This window comes from Ambystoma mexicanum, chromosome 10 (genome assembly GCF_040938575.1).
Source record: "Ambystoma mexicanum isolate Mex_15411 chromosome 10, UKY_AmexF1_1, whole genome shotgun sequence".
Lineage (NCBI taxonomy): Eukaryota > Metazoa > Chordata > Amphibia > Caudata > Ambystomatidae > Ambystoma > Ambystoma mexicanum.
Window position 1 is genome coordinate 273,485,918 of NC_090932.1, and position 19,689 is coordinate 273,505,606.

The window sequence follows — 19,689 nt, forward strand, 5'->3', positions numbered from 1 at the left end:
CTTCCATAGAGCGAGGTTGAGTAGGTGTATAGCTGGAAGGGTATCAGATAATGTTATCCCCATAAATAATGTTGCCATATATATAGTCGCTGGGAAACGGCATAGGCGACATTATTTAGGGGAAAATATATGGCGTGAATGGGAGTGGGGTTGCGGGGTGTCCCCCGCTCCATTAAAAAAATGTGGGAGTTGCGGGGGTGTCCTCCGCAGGTTCCATGTGGTAATACTGCCGCAAAACAATTGTGCCATTCTTGTATGGGGACATTTTTACCGGGATATTATCACATGTAACATATGGAAGGGTTGCACTGTTGGTCTCATGCTGGGATTTATTCAATAGCCAGGTGTCTGCTTCTGAAGGTTAGGTAATGTTCTTCTGTACACCGGTGTTTGGGTAGAGGTTGCTTTTTTAGAAGGGTGAAGAAGGACATTACATGCCCTTTTTGGTTGACGTTTGGGACCATTACAAATCAGTCATTGCTAGGTCGCAATGCTCTTGAAGATATGTAGTGTGAGAATTTCCTTGGGATGTATTTCGGGCCCCTACTGTGGTAGACAAGGTGAGCAATACATAGAGTTTTTACGTGGATGCTCTTTTTGATTGGAAGCCAGTGAGGTGTGTGGAATTCTGAGGTGATGTGTTTGAATCTCTTCAACCTTTAGAGTAATCTAGCGGCAGTGTTTTGGACTCTAGTTTGTTAAGTGGATTTTCTGGCAGGCCAAGAAAAAGGTTAATGGTGTAGGTGAGATTTTATAGTACCAGTGAATTACCTACTATGGACCTGTGCATGAACATCAGGTAGCGCATAATGCATTGCAGGCTCCAGAGTTGGAAGAACAGCTGCTTATGATGGCTTTGACCTCCGATTCTAGTATAAGGTCGCTGTCCATTGTGAATGTATTCAAAGTTTCCAAACAGGAGAAGAGGGCAGTGGGCAAGGGCCCTTTATGTCAATCCAAGGTATCACTGTGGGATAGGAAGTGTTACAACTTAGATCATTAGTTCAGTTTTGGTTAGTTGAGCTTAAGTCTGTTTGAGGTCATCCAAGAGTGTGTTGGAGATTGCTTGGTAGTTTGCCGGTTTGTTGGGGTCTGCAATGTTTTTAGGAGAAGCTTTATAAAGGCTGTTTTGACGGCAAAAGAGACCTTTTGATCAATTAGTAAAAGAGCAGGAAGCTGGTGGCAAGTTTAGGTTGCTCGGCGTGGCTTGGCAGTGCGCTCCGTGATTTGGAAAAAATGATCCGAAAAAGCGCATGCACCTTGAGGTGGAATTCCACCAACAAAAGATGACCAAAGCAATGGGAACAGTAGGAGACCCCAATGCAGGTAGCTGATGGAAGATCGGCCGACCAAAGCAGAAGTTACGTACCCTAGAAGGCCACCGCGGGCATTACGGAGCTTGATCCAAAATGGCAGTGGAGCTCGAACAAAGGAGTTCTTGATGTTGGGAAGTTGCGATGTGAGTAAGAGCAGAGGAACGGGACCGAGTTGACGCTCCTCGAGTAGCCAATCGCAGTGGATACAGACAGCAGAACATAACTCATGTTCGATTTGGTGGAAGAGAGGCGCTGGCATCGGTGCACCCGTAAGATCGCTCCCCTGGTGTACTGCATCCGTGTGGAAAAACATAAAAAGCCCCGGCGGGACACACAAGAAGATAGCGCAACGCAAGCCAAAGGATCAGGCAGTGAAGGCAGGGTAAGCTCGGACAAGGAGACGACCCTCGTAACTCCAAGCGGAGCCGAGGGTTGCGGTCGAAATCCAGAAGGAACAGTTTCCCACAGGCGTATTTGTAGACACCTCGGGAGCTCACAAGAAGGGTGTTATGAGCAGCGGGTGAGCCGGATGGAACCCTGACGGCACGTAAGAGATAACGAGGAACAAGGAAACAGAGCCGCAAGTGCTAGCGGAGGTCCCTGTACAGAAAGGAGCGGTGAAGAAGGCAGACAAGGTCGTCTAGAAGGGGAGCAGTGGGACGCCGCTACAGTGATTCCCCCCCATTGCGAGCTGAAAACAGCACAGAAATACATATGAACAGCACAAACAGAACACAGAGACATTGGGCCATGGCTAAGTGCAAAAGTCGTGGGTGACGCCGCAGAGGAAATGGGTGGAGGCCCTAGACAGGGGCTCCCAAGCAGTAAGCCACATAACATTCTAAGACTGGCACCAGGAAGCGCACCTCCCACAATTAACAGGTGGTGGTATCAGGAGGGTTGTGGGATGAGGATTAGACCTCTGTGAGGTGCTAGAGGAGCCTTGGACCACCCAGGTCAGGCGCTGATTAACAGAGTGATACAGCTGGCCTTGTGGGAAGCCTGCTGAGTTAATATTAGGCCCGCTCCACATTGACTAAACAGTACCCCAACCCGAGTGGAGAGGCTTGGGGCGCTATCAATAACCAATACACACCAACGCTTGGGAGCGGTGACTCATGCTGAGGCGGGGACCCGGGGGTGCTGAATCGGGGCACAAGCATGTGTGTGGAGGAGTGTTGAGGGCCCCACGAGAGAGCCAAGAGCATGCAGGGCTGAGAGGCCAGCAGAAAAGAGCTGCAGGCCCCGCAAGAGGTGGACCCGCACACCAAAACAGGTACAAACAAGAGGCGGCACCATAGGCAAGCCTACACGTGCAAAATTGGGGCAAGAGGCCGGCACCGGGACTGCGCAATACCTATAAAACGCATCCTTACGCAGCAGACTAGCAGGATCAAGGACGTCCAGGGCAATGGCACTCAAAGTGGGAAAAAGCAAAGGCAAACAGCCAACAATGGACATATTCACGAAACAGCAGTCGTCCCCAGCCTCGCTGGCACAAGCCCTGGCCACCACACCGGAAGGGATGTCCTTGCCAAGGGACGATCACCTGAACCTTGCAGCCATTACAGACCAGAAATCCTCATGGGGGACAGCGATGGCAGACCTGAGAGCGTCACTGGAAACTAAGATCGACGCAGTAGGAATAGATGTCAACCTTTTGAGACAAGATGTGAGAGCACTGGTGGAACAGACGAGTGGCCTGGAGAGCGCAGTGAAAACCAACACGGATGTGAGCACCACCAATGCTAAGGAGGTTCACATACTGAAACAACAGGTGTCCATCCTAGAAAACCGAGCAGAGGAAGCGGAAGGGTGAGCAAGACGCAACAACATATACGCGTGGTGGGCCTAGCTGGAGGGGAAAGCGGCTCGGACCCAATAGATTATGTGGAAAATATGTCAATCCAGGAAATAGGGGCCAGCAAGCTCTCCCAGGGGATCATGATCGAACGAGCACACAGGGCCCTGACGAAGAGGCCTCAACCCGGGGCTCCTCCTCGCGCAATCATAGCAAAGATCTTGAATTACAGAGACAGGGAAAAGATCCTGGAATTTCTTCGGAAGGGTGGAACAATAACGCGGGCATCGGCGACCATCACTGCATACCCGGACTACACCATGTTGGTACAGAGACAGCGCTACAGTTATGTGGCAGTGAAAAGAAGACATGCGAATGGCCGGATTCAAATATATGCTTTTGTATCCTGCTAAACTCAAGGTCCTACACAAAGGCAAAGCACATTTATTTGAGGCCACAGATGAGGCCGAACGATGACTGGATGCCCAGGGATGCCAAGTGTCTGGAGATGGGCAGGAGCGAGACGGACAGGATAAGTGAACCGGCGCCATGCTTGTAAATTTTGGGGGTGGGGGATAACACAAGAGATTATGCCTGAAGGAGGTGCAAGAGACACGTTAGAACAAGGCGAAGGCTAATTAATGGGCACACACATTGTGTGCCCATTAATTAGCCTGAACTAGAAAATAGAAGTGTGCAAGACAGATTAGAGCGGGAAGTGCACTGTGATTGGTAGCTTAATACAGGAGACACAAGATGTAGACTACCTATCCCCAGTAGGTAGTGTAGTTGAAACACTGATAGGGCAATATCTCCCTGCTGGGTCCAGAGTACTGGCAATAGCCGAGAAAAAGGACCAGATGCGGGGGTGCCTGAGATCCAGGGATGGAGCTGGGCAACATTTGGGATGGGGGGGGTGTGGGGAGTTGGAGATTGAGTTGGGGCTGGGAAGGGATGGGGATGGGGGGGGAGTTGGGGAGGTTGTAGTGTTAGCGGGGAGGGACAGTTTGAAGTTGGGGAACGAGCTTACATACACGAGCGATGACCTCCAGGCAGCGCCAGGAGATATACAAAGGGAGGAACGGGATGTGATTGGATTATGGGGAGCCTTAAGGTAACTTAAATGTCACTTGGAATGTCAGGGGGCTCAATAGCTATCTAAAAAGGAACAAGGTCATGATGTATTTGCGCAGACAGAAAATAGACATAGCCCTGTTACAAGAGACTCACCTCAAAAAAAAAAAAACTAGAGGTGATCCGGAAGAAGTGGAGGGGGACAGTCGTTGGTGCAACAGATTCAGCCTATGCTAGAGGGGTGATCACCTGGGTGGCACTGAATGTCCCATTCCAGTTAATACAGTCCACAGCTGAAGCAGATGGGAGGATGGTCGTAATAAGGGGGCTGGTGGAAAATAAAGAAATATGCATTATAAATACATATGCCCCAAACCAGGACACAGTGGCATACTTCAAGACCCTATACAACAAAATGAGCACGTACCTAGGGGGGGGGCGGTGATCTGGGGTGGTGACTTTAACTGTACATTAAACCCGAAAAATTATAGATCTGATAGCAAAATAGACAGACCCTCCCCTGCTGCCAGGGCATTACAGTCACTGTTGACAGACTTCAGGTTTGAGGACACATGGATGGAGCACCACCCACAGGACAGACAGTATTCGCATTACTCAGCCCTACAAAATGTACATACGAGGCTAGACTATTTGTTTGCCACACAGGAGCTGATGGCAGAAATAGTACAGACAGAATACAAAGTGAGGGTCTTGTCAGACCACTCGCCATTTGTCCTAAATTGGCAATATCGACCCTCAAGAGCTAGGATTCCAACATGGAGACTTAGAGCTGAGGCACTAAAAGACATAATATTCAGGGAGGACTTGAGAGAAGAAATAATAAATTACTTTGAGACCAATACTGGAAGCGGTGAGGCGGCAGGTATGCTGTAGGAAGCCTTCAAAGTGGTAGTTAGAGGGATAGCTATGGCTAAGTCCAAAGGGCTGCAAGGAGGCATATTTAGAGAGCTGCAGGAGGCGGAAACAGAGTTAGAAGCAGTGTTGGGCAGAGGAGGTGGCACCAAGGACGATGCTGAGACTGTACTTACGCTGCAACAGAAGTGTGCGGGACACTGGGAGCGGCTATGTAATCTGAACTATAAAAAATATGTGGAGACACAGCATGCGGGCAGAGACAAACCAGGGAGGATGCTGGCATGGTTATATAAAAGTGAGACCCCCCGACTTACGATAAGAGCAATAACGAGGGAGAATGGGCAAATGGTGGACACCCAAGAGGGAGTAAATCGGGAATTCCTTGAATACTATCAACAATTGTACGGGGATGAAGCAGGAAGTGACTGAAGGGAAATAAGGGAAAAACACTTGAAGACATAGGCATGCCACGAATCAGCGCAGAGGAGCGAGAGGAGTAAGACGCCCCGATCACTCTAGAAGAACTTGAGGAGGTGGTAATGCAGCTACCTACTAGCAAGACTCCGGGAGACGATGGACTCCCCAGTGAATTTTATAAAACTTACAAAACAGAGGTGCTTCCCCCCCTTCTAGCAATGCTAAATGAGGCATTCGAAACAGGGAGGTTACCAGAGTCCCTGAGAGAGGAGATCATCCTTCCACTCCCCAAATCAAGATAGCAAAATGCTCACAGCGGTGCTAGCAAACAGAATGAGACGGATTATTAATAAACTAATACACCCCGATCAGACTGATATGTTCCACATAGGAACATATCCGATAACCTAAGACGACTTCACCGGGCTACAGAGCATACGAAAGGAGACTCGGGCGAGATTGCAATCGTATCACTGGATGCAATAAAAGCCTTTGACTCGGTCAAATAGCCTTGGTTGATCGCAGCCCTGACCAACTATGGGATAGGGCCTGGGTATCTCAGATCGGTCAAACTACTGTATAGTGCACCGCTTGCCACAGTCAAAACGGGAGCGATAATATCGGAGAGATGGCAACTTAGTAGGGGTACCAGACAAGGATGCCCGTGGTCCCCGATGCTGTATGTCTTGGTTGTATACTAATTGACCTTTTCACAATTGACCTCCGGAGAATTGACCTCGGGAGAATTGACCTAATTTAGAAGGTCAATTAGGAAATATATGCGGGGGAAACCCCCCACAATCCCCCACCCAATCCAAAACACCCTGCAACACCCCACCCAATCCCCTTATATTATTTATAATCCAAAACCAACCCAATACATATATAAAATAACTAAAATAATATAAAGGTCAATTGTGCAGAAGGTCAATTAGGACCACTATAAATTAGGTCAATTGTGCAAAAGGTCAATTGTAAAAGGTCAATTTGGGTAATACTTAGCAACTAGAGCCCCTGGCAATATACCTGAGGCAGCAGCATTATATAATACGGATTAATATGAACGGGGAGCCACATTTAGTCTCACTATACGCAGATGACATGCTGTTGTACTAACAATACCCTGAAGAAAACCTCCAATATGTCCTGGAAGTGATGGAGCGATTTTCGTCACTATCTGGCATAGCGGTGAACCCCAAAAAATCATACATATTCCCTCTAGGGAGGTATGTAGGGGCCCCATGGGATCAATTGCCAATTCTACAAATACCATGGGAGATACATACGTTTAGATTCCTGGGGATAGACATTTACCACACGGTAGAGGCAGAACACCAACATAATACTGAGAAAGCGGTAAAAAGCATTGAAAACAGTATGAGGTTCTGGCCAAAGCTCCCCTTGGCAATGATGAGAAGGGGGCAATGCTGAAGATGGTAGTACTGCTGATATTATTGCATTATTTTGGGAACATACCATATCTGATACCAAGGCGATTCTTCGCCAAGCTACAGAGCATCAGCAGGGGATTTCTTTGGCATGGGACGAGGAATAGAAAAACCCTTTGGAAGTTACAAAACACATATGACAAAGGGGGTATAAAACTGCCAAACTACGAGATTTACTATCTAGCTAGCCAATTACAATATGTGGCAAAATGGTTATCAGAAGACCCAACCTCAGAATCCAGGTTGTTGAGTTTGGAGTGTGCCCCATACTTCCTGAAAGAAGTGATATGGTTGCCCAAATCAGAGTTTCAAGGACGCCCAAAGGTGATGGTACTGGGATGGAAGTTATGACGTAGAGCTTGTCAGGTCATGGAAAACCCAAGCCTGTGTTCTCCGCAAGTGCCGTTAGTGACATTTACAGGAGGAGATGAACAACTAATGAAGACGATTCGAAGGCACTGGGAACCGGTGGGGATTGTAACAGTGGGAGACGTAAGCAAGAGGGGGAGCTAAAGGAATTCGTAGGGTTGGTGGAGAAAACTGGGTTGCACACAGGACAATATATCATATACAACAGAATGGTAAGGCGGATAGGAGCGACATGGTCAGAAATAACGCTTGAGGAGCAGCCTGACGCATATACAACAGAATGCTGAGGTGGATAGGAGCGACATGGTTGGAAATAACGCTTGAGGAGCATCCTGACTCTGCCATAGACACGATACATGATATAGCAGAAGGAGGGCATGAGATATCTAGAATATATGAGCTGTTGATGTCCAAAGTGGCGAAGGAAGTGGTACAACTAAGACAGGACTGGGAGGAGGAGGTGGGTGCTCCTATGAGTGATGGGATGTGGGAGCGGGCCCAAAGGTATCACAAAAAAGTGTCTCGGAATGTGAGGCTGCAGCAAATACAGCTATATATAACCCACAGGGCATATATGACACCCCAGAGGATAGCTAAAATTAAAAACGCAGTACGACAAACATGCCCCAAATGTGGTGAAGAAAACACTGGGATGACGCATATGTTTTGGGCATGTCCAGAGATTGAGACATTCTGGGAAGAAGTAGCCCACAGATTAGATGAAAAAGGGATTAAGATATATGTTGAAACAGCATGGGTATGCCTGATAGGAGGGTTCCCTAGACCACGCAAACTAAAACATGTAAGTAAATTAAAGGACTTGGCATGCATACTTGCTAAGCGTATAATTGCCATGGGATGGAAGGCATGCCATAGACCTAGGTTAGAAGCTTCGTGGAGAGACCTGCAGAAATGGACTGATGCTGACACAGCAGTGTGGCAGGAAGCTGGAAATAAAGGAGGGGAGGAAGAAACTGAAACCCTGACGGCCTGGAAACACTTAGTGGCTACATAATATGGCCTACTCAGGACTGGCCAAGTGACCAGGAGTCAGCTGAGGATATAGAAAAGGGAACCCTTTTACATAACCAAGAAACAGATTGCGAAGTGGAGTAGGCTCGAACAGGGGGGAGGGAAAAGGGGAAGCAGTAGACATTGAATGATCTGTATAAAACTTGATATTTTACGACATGTACTGCAAGTTTATTTGTATGTTGTTTGTTTGGAATAAAATCAATACAATTGTTTTTTTTTAAAAAGTGTAGGTTGCTCCGATATTGCTTTGTATGTGTGGGGTCACATTGGGTATGACCACTGGGTCTTCCAGTGTACTTGGTTGGATTGCTAAGTTTGGGTTGCTCCGATATTGCTTTGTATGTGCTGGGTCACATTGGGTATGACCATTGGGTCTTCCAGTGTACTTGGTTGGATTGCTGCTGTTGAAAGTGGTTACAAAATGGCGTGTTTAGAAGGGAGAAAAGACTTGCAGTGCTGGATTAGGGCGCTTGCTTGGTGCGGTCTAGGATTGCAGAAATTGATAGTGATGGCAATGGAGTTGCAAAGCTCTGGGGATGTGTTGTGCTGTATTACAATCTGAAGTGTTTTTGAAAATCTCCATCCGGCCATGTTGCACTGGCTCAAAGCAGTGTGTGAAGTGAGGTTTTTTATTCTTTACTGTTTCTGCTCTGTTGATCCAGTGAGACTTTAAAGGGCTTCGCAGTGTACAGCATGCTGAGCCTGTTGTAATGTGTAAGCATGAAGGCCATAGTGGTTAGTCTGGCTTGTCCTCCCAGTGTCAGATTCAGGGCTGGGGGTTAAATACTTCGAGTCCCTCAATGAGTATGTTCATTCTGAGGGCTTGATTAAGGTTGGTAGAGGTTTGATTGATTTTGGTAGTGGTGTTCTTGGTTGAAGATGCTGAAAAGAGAGGTGGTCTCCCATAGGGTAAGAGATCACCCGGGAACATACATTGGTGATATTTTCATTGCAAAATGCACCATCCAGTATGTGTGTGACCATGTGAGTGGGTGCTTTGATGAACTGCTTGAGGTGAAGATCAGACATTGAAACCAGAGGCTTGGTAGCCTTGTCATGCTATCTTTCCAGCCAGAGGTTTAAATCTTACAATATTAGTTACAGGAGGTCTATAAAAAAGTTAGTGACTGCCAGAATATATACAGAAAGACAGTTGTAGGAGTTTGGTTTGTAAATAAGATGAAAGCCTAGTGTGGAGGTGGGATTGGTGGAGCAGAAAAAGGAACAGAGATTCATGGTCTGGGTTGCTGTCAGACGGTGTGATTTTAACATTGATAGAATCTTTCTGTACAAAAGAAGTGGTTCCCCCACTCTTGATTTTTTCTGTTGGCATGTTTATTCATGCAGTTTAGGAGCTGGACCTGTCTATACACACTGAGTAATCATCTGTGATTAACAGAAGATCTGCTTTGTCCTCACTGAGAAGATTGTAAATGGCTGTGGAGTGGTTTGCTATTGTGCAGGTGTTGCTGTGAAGGCACCACAATCTAACAGGTGTTACATTCACCATAAAAGAAAACTAGCAGGTTTAGCTTTGGGTCAGGATGGTCCTCTTAGCTACATTGAGAATTGGTGGTTTGCTGGTCTTTAGGAATAGGAGGGGAGATGATTTGTGGATTGAGATGTTTCTAGTTGTTTGCTCGATTAACAGAGGCTGAGTATGACAAGTGGGATAGTGGTGGATGAGTCTAATGGCGGCCAGCGTTGCTTTTTTTTCCTTGACAAAGTCCTCTGTGTGTTGCGCTGATAGCTAGTGGAGAGTGGTGACTGTCAGTTCCCAGAGTGGGGAGGCAGGTAACGAGATATCTTGAGATGGAAGCAGTAGATGATTCTTTAGGCGGTTGTTAGGAGCTCAATGGGTGCATTTCAAAAGTGTATTGATGCATTCTAACAACATGTAGTTCTAGGCATACTAAACTTTACAAAACATTTTGTTTAAACTTTTACTTTATTTAAGATTGTACACCATCATAATTATACTTCAAATAAAACACTTCCAAATAAATCAAACAAAATCTCTTCTCTTCCCCTCTCTCCTTAACACCCAACATAAAACAATTAAAGTTAAAGTGGTAATCGCATACTAATGCATAATCAGAAAAAACATGACCTGTTGAAACAGATGCAAATTCTATAAAGCGTATATCCTCTCAAACCCTGTCTCTATAATGCTATGAGCTATGCAATGTTTTCTTTTTATTCCTTTTCTTTTTATTAGAACAAATACAGAAAGATGCCCTCAAGGCACATTGTTGTACACTTCACAAACACAAACCTCATCTTTCAGTAAGACCCGCATTCCACCCGTACGGAACGAAAGAACACAAATAAGCAATGCATTGGCACTTATCACACGTTTAGCAAGAGGGCCTGAGCCTTCCGCACCTCCGTGGGGCGGACACAACATATTAACCAGTCAGCATCCCCATCCATCACAGGCAATGGCCCAGAGGTGGGGGGGGAGGGCGGGCGGGCAAAACATTTCCTCCTACGTCCCTCCCACCTATGGAACCCTAGTCACTGCATTTCCATTCCGGCACTCTTCCCATGCCGCACTGGCATAAGCCTTTACGTTATAGTTCCCTGGCTTTCCTGCAATACTCTGTCACAGCCTGCAATTGGGCCCTTTTCCAAGAAATTGTCAAACAAACCCGGACTGCTAACAGCTAAAAATGGGACATGTGAGGAAGGGACCTCCACTCCCTCTCCACCTCCTCCAATACAAACAACATCAGCATGGGGCCCAGAGCCATCACCAACCCTTCTGCCTCCTTGATCCAACCCAAAAACCTCAAACCAATACACCTGGACTTCCCTGCATGACCACCACATGTGCCAGTACGTGGCATGCTCCCCAACCAACACCAGTATAACAGGCTCACCCCTGCAAACATCTTGGACAGTCGGACTGGGTCATATTGCAAACAATGTAGCAGTTTAATACTGTGCAGCTTAAACTGGCACGCCACAAATGTCTGGTGTGCTCTAGTACACATGATATCCGATAGACTTGGGTTCACTTCCCGCCCCAGGTCCCTCTCCCATCTAGCCCTTGAATCCTCAGTGGCCCCCCCCCCCCCCCCCGGTCAACTCCACTAACGCTGCATACAGCAATGAAATAGGTCCCTTCATCCCACTCTCTGAATCCAATATCTTCTCCATTCTCATACGTTCCTGTAGCAAAGAGTCCTTCCACTTTTCGTCTGTCAATACCCCTTTAATTGCAAGTAGGAAAACATAAAGAGGACCAATTTGCAATGCCGCTTCTAGAACCTGCAAGGAAATAAATTTACCCTTCACCCATTACTGCCCCACTCTTGCTAGTCCCGCCTCGAACCAGTCCTGAAATCATACCGGGCACGGAATGTCATCTTGTATCACTGGCATTTGTAGATGATTGAGCAGAGACGGCCATGTGGATCCCCCCGTGCCCACCGCCAAATGTTCCAAAGAATACCCAATACAAGGTGATCTCTAATTCACCCCGGCAATTGCTCCTGGAGGACCCACAACTACTCCTCTACTGTTACGGGTCGTAGATGGAAATTCTCAAGGTAAATCCATTTTTTACCTGCCTCCTCCTGCAGGTGCGGTACCCGCACCCTGAGCTGCGCTGCATTATAATATAGGCCAAGATCTGGAAGCCCTACTCCTCCTCTCTCCTTTGGCAATTGCAGCACCCTTTCAGCTATGTGTCGTTTCCTACCCTGCCTTAGGAAGCGCAACATCCTCCCCATCACGTCCACGTAAAATGAGTCTGGCATCTGCATGGGGAGCATCTGAAACAAGTGAAGTAATCTCGTGAGGAGATTCATCTTAAGGGGATTAAGCCTCCCCATCCAGGAAATCGTTTGCGCACTCCAGACATTTCACCATATCATTTCGTAAGCAGCGGCGGGAAATCAGCCCTATACAAGTTCTTGAGATCCCTGGATATCGTTACCCCCCAAGCACCTTATTCCCTCAAGCTCTAACACCATCCCGAGATCCCTGAGGGGTGCCACATCCCTGTCTGCATCAAACTCAAAGGTAAACAACACTAAAGCACCGTACTCTTCGATTACCTCCATCGCCGCGGGACCCGAGACCTGCGGGTGTACCAGGTGCAGCAAGACATCGTCGACATGCAACCCTAATTTAAATTCACTCTATCCTACCTTTATCCCCGTGACTCGGGGGGCACCCTGCAGTCACTATGCCAGCAGTTCCAAGGACACACAAAAAAGGGGTGAGAGAAGGCATCCATGCCCAATCCCCCTCCTCGGGGCCAACCCGCTAGAGATCTTCCTGTTCACCAACACTCTTGCACCTGGCTTGTCATACATTGTTCTGATCCCTTTGAGAATGGCCTGCCCAAACCCGTATTTTTGAAACTCTGTATAGAGGAAGTCACAATCAACTCTATCAAATGCCTTCTTGGCATCTAAAGATAGAAGCGTCAGATACCCACCTTTACCTCACACTACATCCATGAGGAGCAGAGTCTTTCTTACTGTTTCCACCCCTGCCTCCATACAATAAACCCTACCTGGTCTGAATGAACCAGCCGGAACATCAACTCCTACAGGCGGGATGCCAATACCCTTGCGAAGACCTTAGCGTCTACGTTGAGGAGGGATATTGCTCTGTATGACTTGCATTATCTGCGGTCCTTCCCTTCCTTTGCTATCGCGACTATCAGTGCCTGCCAAAACGACCAAGGTGCCCTCGCTGTCTCGGAAATGGAATTAAACAGTTTGACCATATGTGGAACCAACACCCCTGCAAACTGTTCATAAAACCCCACTATGAACCCGTCCTACCCCAGCGCCCTACCCTCTTGCATCTGCAGAATGGCAGCCAATACCTCTTCCTGCGTGAACTGGGTTTCCATCGCCTCAGCCTCCTCCCCGTCAGTCTTTGTCCTTACCTTTTCTTACCCATAGATTCTCGTAAAATGCTGCAAACTGAATAACTATGACCTCCGGGGTGGTATCATGATTCCCCACATCATCTGAGATCCCCTCCACCCACCTCTCTGCCCCCTGCGCTCTCAGTTTCGCCACCAACAAGCCATCTTCCTTATCCCCCCACTCATAATATTTTGGTCGCAAACATTGCAATGTATACATGACCTTATCCATTTCCAGGGCCCACAACCCCTCCCTGTGTGTCCCTCACCAGTTCCTATCAGTTCCCTAGTCCCTGGGCCTCCTCTCCGCACCTTCCCCTCCAAAGCCCCCAGAGGGAATCATTACACTGCCACAATGAATCCTGCAAATGAAAGGCGAAAGGACACGCCAAGGTGGACTGGGCAGTGGGCTCAATAATTCGGGCAATAGCTCGAGCAAGCGGACCACATCCTTAAAGGCCCAATCAAACAAAAAAGGGTAAAAGGGACTTTCTGGTCCCTATTGACAGCATGCCTAGTGCTTCCCCTTTGTTTGTCAACTGCTGGAAATCTACCAGATCTGCCCTCTAATGATCCTATAACTAACCCTGAGCCCAACACTGCATCTGCATCCCATTCTTTTATGATTGACAACGATGGCTCACTGATTAAACTCGGTCTATATTTGAAGAACAATTTATCGGGGAACAACCCAGCAAACACTAATGGCGAACGCAATAGTGGCAACAGTTCAATAGAGACGAACCTTTCAGCCAGTCTCAACCTCAAAGGTCTGGCCTCAAAGTCCAAAGTTTCTGGGTGAAGAAAGTTCATGTGTGGACGTCGCGACTATTGCGCCAAACAATATCTCCATATTGGAAATAGATACCTAGGCTTCCTTATCTTCCCACCTTAATTTCATCCTTTCCAATGTTGAGGCTCTGTTTTCACTTTGTAAACTGCAGAACACCAAGAACTGAAACATAGTATCGGGAAAGTTGCAGCAGGATAGTCTTCTGCCCGATCGCGCTATGCCTTGGAGGCACACCTTAACTATAACTGCAGCGACGGAAGAGGACCCAATGAAGTGGCCTGCCATGAGATTTCCCTATTAGGCTGCTCACCTGAAACGCATGGTGGGCGCGAGAAAAGGTTTAAGAGGAGGAAACTATGTCGGCGCTTGAAAAGAGTGGAGTTTGGTAATGAGATGGTAGGCCCCTTGAGTCCTAGAACCTCTAACCCCTTATCACCAACTATCATATCTAACGATATGGGTAATGGCCACACAAGGCAGGGGCCCCATTGATAAATGGCTCAAAAGTAATGGCAAAGGCCATGCACAGGAGCATCCTAGTTCATCTATGGGAAATGAACAGCCTGGAAACTATGATGATCCTTGGTCATTAAACAAAATCCATCCTGCCAACAGTTCCAACTCTAATAACACAGCTGGTATAATAACTTCAACGCATATGTCTAATGTGAATTGCAAAATATATGACTGCCCAAGATCTGTTTCAGATCCAGGCACATTAAGGTCTTTTGGCCAACTGGTGAAACTGGGAGAACTTTTCCCACTGGCCGACAGCCCTTTTTTTAATCGATCCAGACAGCTTGCATTATGGGAAAGCATCCCATGGCTTTCCTCAATTAAAAGTAATTACCTGTTATACGTAGAACTACCCAAGTGGGACAGTCCCACAACCTGGGCACTGATTAAACTGGCCTCACCAGCTACTGCTCCTTTACTTGGTGCTTGTTCTGCAGCATTGCTGGAGCTGGGGTTTAAGTTAATGGTATGCTACGCTGCAAATGGGAGGGGGTGTATGAGCGAAGTAAGCTTGAAGCCAAGTGTGTCAGTAAAATGGGGCAGGCTGCCTGACCGAATGTGCAGGGCGGCAAGTTAGCACCTGTGCATTAATTGAAGAATTTTCTTGGAACATAGCAGGTTTAAACAGAGTATTATCTGACCCGGACTGGTGCAATTTTGTTAGCGATTACCAGGTATTGATGTTCCAGGAAACATGGGCCCTAAGCCCTTTGAATTTCCAGGGCTATGTGAATTATACGATCCCAGACAAGGGGGGCCAAAGGGGCCAACAATCGGGGGGCCTGCAGATATAGATCGACGCCAGACTTGAATGGACGGTGGTTAATGTAGAAACTCACTGGGTGGACCTCCAGCTTCTTTTGGTGGTAACAAATGGGGCAGATCGATTCTTACTAATTAATTTCTATAATAGACCTAATGGGGATACCGGCTAGCGATATACTGATGAAATTGCAGGAGATGAGCTGCTCAAAAAATCGACTGATTTGTCGTAGCGAGTTTAGTGTTGCTGCTGGAGACATGAACTTACAGCTAGTACCTCTGAAAGAAACCTTTCAACTATGGGATGATCAGAATATAGCCTGGTCTATACCCATTCTTGTGGCTGTGTCCCCAAAAAGGGATCATAGGCGAACAGTAGAATCAGCCTATGCTATTGCCAGCCTGAACCTTAAGGCCTGTAATGGCTATTGCCATCTGACCAGCCAGCGAAGATAACATTCAATGGCTGCAATGGTATGTCACGTATCGACTATATATTTATTACAGCCAGAAGATGGTTTAAGGTCTAGAGTTCAAAGTAGGTGAAAGAAGCGAGAGCGACCATTATTCCCTCACGCTTAAACTGCGCACAAGGGGTTTAATATCGCCCCGAAGCATGGCTTGGCTAAGAATCAACCCCTTCCAACCCTGGCCAATGTAAGGAAAACAATAAAATGGGCCAACTGGACAGATGGGGCTGCGAAACGAAAAGTATATGATGCCATCAAAGACAATCTGGGTAACATCTACAATAATAGCCTCCCTGATGGTATGGTTACTGTGGAATTTGGATCCATAGGCAGGAAATGAATCCCATGTCTAACATACGGAGTAGGCCGCTCAAACAAAAAGGCGGTGGCGAAAAATCCCTGGTGCGATGACTGCGCAAGAGCAAAAAAAGCCATTATTTTAAGTTAAATATCTGGAGTAGCCCTTGATAAGCACCACCTTCGAGATTCCAGGGCAAATTACAAGGCCCTACTTCTTAGGAAAACAAGCCAGTATGTAAAATCACAGTGGGAAGCCCTGCACATGGCATTAGCGCAGGGAAATAACAATGGTTTTTGGAGTTGGTAGCATCAAGCGAGAGGGATGCTGACCAAATTCCATAATGCTGTATTGCTGCTGACACATGGTGGGTTCTACTCTGTATGCGAGTGCAGATCCACTAGCAGGTACTGCCCTAGGGGAAAAAGGAAATGTCGGGACTAAATTTGGGAGATGATATATTTCAACAGCCGAGGTCGAAAACACCTTGTGCTCCCACAAGTTGGGTAAAGCGGCTGGACCCGATTTCATAACGGTCGACTTCTATAAAGACGAACCAATGATTTGGGTCCCAATTTTATGCAAGGTCTTTAATGCTGCTATCCATTCTGGAGTAATTCCTAAGACTTGGAGGGAGGCGATCATAGTTCCATCTACAAGAAAGGGGGAGGGTTCTCCCAGAGAATTATCGCCCTATTTCATTACTAGGCTATGTTGGGAAGATATTTGGTAATATTATCTTGACTAGATCGCGAAAATGGGTAGACGAAGCAGGGATCATTATCGAAGCACAAGCCGGCTTCTGTGCTGGCAGAGGTACTGTGAACCACTGCTTCCTCCCGACTCTATTAATCCAAAAATATGTATTTCTAGCAAAAACAAAACTGTATGCTTTTTTTGGGATTCAAAGTCAGCATTCGACTCTGTCTCAAGGAATACACTCTGGCGGGTATTAGGTGAACGGAATGCACCCACGCTGGTGGTTGACTCTATCAAACTGCTATATTCAGAAACTGAGTCATCTGTATGCTATGGAACAAGGGGGGAGCTATCAAGCCTGTTTGCCGTGAAAATAGGGGTGCACGAGGGTTGTGCGGGGGTGCCCCTGCTTTTCCTAATTTACATACAGGGTATAATAGACACACTAGAAGGGGGTGCCGTTGACCCTCCAAGAATTGTAACAAGGAGATGGCCTACTCCGTTTTATGCTAATGACTTTGTTATTTTGGCTGCTTCCCGAACATTTTAGAGGCAGGATTGGCTATCTTCACGAGTAAATGCAGGGAGCTTGGCACTGAAATGAATGCTAAAAACCCAAACGTTTTGTTTTTTAACCCTCCCTTTGTGAAAATCTTCCCCCCCCCCTGAGCATTATGGAGGATAAGACAGTGTTGGAACAAGTTAAATATTTTCATTATTTGCATCTTATGTTCCATAAATCAGGGGGGTGGTCTGACCAAAAGGCCAAGGCCAAGATGAGCTTGGGAAAATACAGTGGTGGCGTCCATTCTTTTTTCAAAAGCCACGGCAGTGGGGCAATTTCGTTGGCTCTGGAGCTTTATGCTAAGCAAGCTCTGCCAGCAGCCTTATACGGGTCGGAACTGTGGGGCCACATTAAATTGTCTGCTCCGTCTTGTACTAAGAACAGGTTTTTGAAACAACTTTTTTTGCTCCTGATCAGTGCTCCAACTTCATTGGTGTTAATGTATTTATGCGTTTTTCCCATAGCTGAGGAGATTGCATTGAAACTTGTGATTTATTGGGTGAGACTGTGGTCCTCCCCAGGACTAGCAACATATCGGGAAGCCTTAAATAATGTTTTACTTCTTGAGGGGGCACAGTGTTGTGGCTGGCTGGTTCATGTAAAAAAGATACTGCACTTCTGGGATATGAGAATTCTTTGGGACAACCCCCTGCACTGTTGGAAGTTCTCCAAAGCAGACCACAAAGCAAATGCCAAAAGGAAATCTGTTTCAGCTGGAAACGAAACGAGCTTTCCTGAAGAATGCACCCAAGTGTTTCTCCGGTGCAACAATGGGGAACTTAATGGGTCTTTAGATGGAAATCCACCCTGTCTATGAGTGCTCTTTGTTTGTCCGCATGAGACTGGGGATTTTGCACACTGCTTGGGTCACTCGATCATGGTAAATTACAAGATCTGCACTTTGCCCACTGTGTGGTTCTGCTGATGAAATCTTAATACATGTTGTGCTAATCTGCCATATTGCTCTTAATTTAAGGCGCATGTATTTAAAACCACTATTGATAAAATTAAGTGTTTGTGCCACCACCGAAAGCCATCCAACTACTGCTGCGCTCCACGGAAAGGAAAGCTGTCTTTGCATCTGCAACGTATGTGCACCGCGCCTGGCTCCTCATGCGAAGGTCTATGGGAATGTCTTTTAATAAAGAGGCTGCAAGCGTGCTCTGCTCAAAATGTGCCATTCGATGACGATGCCATAACTTTGCATACAGAAGGTATTAATCTGCTTTTATTATGTATGCTTTCTTTTTATTCTGTTTTAAAGTACAAATGTAAATGTGTTTTTATTAGTACTTATGGTTTTTATGCCGAATAAAGCTTTGAAAATGAATGAGTGGAATCCTGCACCCACAAACTTATCATGGATAGCCGCATATACACCAAGTCATGGTCCGACCAACTGACCGGGACCATGTCACCAGTCAAAACTCTGCTCAACATTTCCCTTTGAACACATAAGTAATCAATACGCGTATAGGTACCATGCGGCTGTGAGAAAAAGGTAAATCCCCTCACCCACAGATGGAGCAGTCAGCACACATCGGAGAGAAGTATTCCGGCAATTTCCTCTGCCCTTTTGGCAAATTGGGTGAACATCCCCCCCTCAGTGCTTGTCGATCCATCGCTGGGTCTACCCATAAATTAAAGCCTCCCCCCAACAACAACAGCCCCCTGGCCTCCCACAAAATACAAGGTACGGTGCTCTCAAGGAAGCCCATTTGACCCTGATTAGGACAATATAGTGAAGCAATCAAGATCACCACCACACATACCTCCCCTGGAACAAAAAAACGCGTCCCACCCCCGAATCCCTTCTAAATACGTGGATCTCTCATCTGCAGTCTTTTGTGGATTAAAATCACCACTCCTCCGATCTTCACTGTACCAGAACTCCAAAACACCTGCCTAATCTGGCCAGAGGGAATGCAACGCTCCTCGCCCGCTATCATCCTCGTCTCTTGGATCAACAGAACATCCAATTTCAACCTTCGAAACTCATGTGTAATAAGGGATCGCTTTGTAGGTGCATTCATTCCCTTCACATTTAACGTCCCCACCAGCAATTGGTCAGCAAGCTGCCCCACTCCCCCATGTTGCTCTCAACACGGCCATGGCCCTGTGCCCATCTCTCGCCACCTGACCCTATGGGAATAACCACCTACCCCATGCCCCCTCTGTAGTACCGAAAGCAAGTGGAAGGTCTCTGAATGAAAAGGGACCCAATCCCATTTAAAGAGAACTATCCTGACCTTTGTTAGTTAAGGAAAATTCAATTTTCATTTGAGCTATCCCTTATTGTGATAAATCTGTGGTGTTGTCCTTCTTCTTGGTCCCAGGTGAATTTATGTGACACGGTGCA

General features: G+C 46.8%; 1 protein-coding gene across 3 annotated transcripts in view; it reads right to left on the minus strand.

The window, feature by feature from the left end:
* The window catches only part of KLHL24 (kelch like family member 24), a 211,490-nt gene that overhangs the window by 37,706 nt on the left and 154,095 nt on the right, over positions 1–19,689 (minus strand). The window lies entirely within an intron of this gene.